Below are 2514 nucleotides of genomic sequence, written 5' to 3'. Positions count from 1 at the left end.
CTTCAAAGCCTGAAGCTTATTAGGAATGTGCTGTTAAACCGTAAACATGAAGAGAGAGAGACAGAGAGAGAGAGAGAGAGAGAGAGAGAGAGACACAGAGAGACAAAGAGAGAGCGAGAGACAGAGAGAGAGAGAGAGCCATAACCTGGGCAAACGCACACAAACACAACGTGTGTGAGAAGATCACGTCCACAGTTCACACTCCAACATTCCTTTCATGGCGATCAAGGTCAGCTCTCATGTGATTGAGCAGGAAAAGCCAGGGTGAGAAAAAAAACTTGAAGAAAAATTGAGCAAAATGAATATTCCTCCTGTCGTCTCTGCTGACATGCTGGAGCGCAACAGCGTTTGACCTTTGACCCCCATTTACGTTCCATCCGTCTTCATCATATGAATTGTGGGAAAGCGAGCGCGCGGTCGGAACACGTCTCAGAGGAATGTGTTGGCCTGTCTTCACCATGTTGTCAGTCTATAGGAACATGTCTCAGAGGAATGTGTTGGCCTGTCTTCACCATGTTGTCAGTCTATACACAGATAAGGCTCTCCCTTCATAAACCAGATTGATGGCATCGCATACCAGCAGTTCCTGTTCTGTGTTTTCCCACACACACACACACACACACACACACACACACACACACACACCCACACACACACACACACACACACACACACACACACACACACACACACACACACCCACACACACACACACACACACACACACACACCCACACACGCACACACACACCCACACACGCACACACACACACACACACACACAGACACACACACACACACACACCCACACACGCACACACACACACACACACACACACTACAAGCTGCTCTGTCAAAAGCATCCTCCACTATCTTGCCAACGAACATCCTCTCTTTGCAAAGAGCCGCCCTCTGCCCAGGTCCAGACATGCTGCTGTTTGAACACAGCCCTTATCTTAATGATCACCACAGCAATATATTATATGTTTTACCTTTGCTTGCTGTGGAATGTGTGTGTGTGTGTGTGTGTGTGTGTGTGTGTGTGTGTGTGTGTGTGTGTGTGTTGGGGGTGTGTGTGTGATAAAACAGTGAATGAGCTAGCTGAACAAAACGCTCCTAAGCTGGCACGGAATGCTTGTGAATAGCTCGCTAAAGGTATTTACAGTCAGTCATCATCAGGTAATGGATAACTGGCTTGTTGGAGAAGGAGAAGATGTTGCACAGCTTGTAAAGGAGAGACGTTGCACAGCTTGTAAAAGAGAAGATGTTGCACAGCTTGTAAAGGAGAAGATGTTGCACAGCTTGTAAAGGAGAAGACGTTGCACAGCTTGTAAAGGAGAAGACGTTGCACAGCTTGTAAAGGAGAAGACGTTGCACAGCTTGTAAAGGAGAAGATGTTGCACAGCTTGTAAAGGAGAAGACGTTGCACAGCTTGTAAAGAAGAAGACGTTGCACAGCTTGTAAAGGAGAAGACAAGATTCAAGATTTATTAAGTGTCCCAAAAGGGCAAATTGGATTGCAGAAAGCGTAGTACGAAGTACATACATAAAAACAAATAAGACAAAAAAACATTGTAAAAATAGTCTAGAGCAGCAGTTTAAAGTGCAACACAATAGTTAAAGTGCAAATGACAACAGTAGCAACGATCTAAAGTGCACAGTAGAGATATAAAGTGCATAGTAGCAAAGTGCAGTTCGCTCACAGCAGCACATTTATATCACAAGAAAGAGCTACAATGTATCATTGTATTAAAGCACAAGAGAAAAAACCTCAGTCCAGACCAAAGGGCAGACAAAGTATATACGGTAATACAGATATACTGTACTGTACCCCTAAGAATAAATAAGATAAAAGAATAAAAAAAATAAAAGGATAAAATAAATAAATAACAAAATAGCAGCAACGGCAGATGGGGAGACATTACATTTGTACCCCAGCAGCGTTCAATGCTCTGATAGAGACAGGCACAAAGGAATTTCTGTACCTGTTCTTTTTAACTATGGGGGCACGAAGGCGGAGCCCGGAAGGAAGCAGCTCATATTGGAACCTCAGAGGGTGGGCATCATCTGATCGGATGGACTCAGCTTTTTTCAGCACCTGTTTATTACGGATCTGGTCCAGGCTTCTGAACTGGGTTCCGGCTATTTTTGAAGCCACCTTCACTATTCTCCCCAGGGAGTTCTTGTCTTTAGTACAAAGATTACCATACCAGCAGATTATGGAAAATGATATGACAGACTCCACAAAAGCACGTTGCACAGCTTGTAAAGAAGATGTTGCACAGCTTGTAAAGGAGAAGACGTTGCACAGCAAGAGGAATGCAAGAGACATGTTGATATGATGAACACACAGTGAGAGTGAGACATGTGAGTGCACCACTCTGTTTGTCAGGCCACAGCACTGATGACACCAGAACATCCATTGTCACTGTCATTGTCACTGCCATTGTCCCCGTTGCACTGTGAAGTCTCATTGTCAGGCCTACAACTGCCCCAAACTGGTACAAGTCCATAT

Source organism: Poromitra crassiceps (assembly GCF_964638095.1).
Source record: "Poromitra crassiceps genome assembly, chromosome: 23".
NCBI lineage: Eukaryota > Metazoa > Chordata > Actinopteri > Beryciformes > Melamphaidae > Poromitra > Poromitra crassiceps.
The sequence above is the reverse complement of the archived record's forward strand: the minus strand, read 5'-3'. Positions refer to the sequence as shown.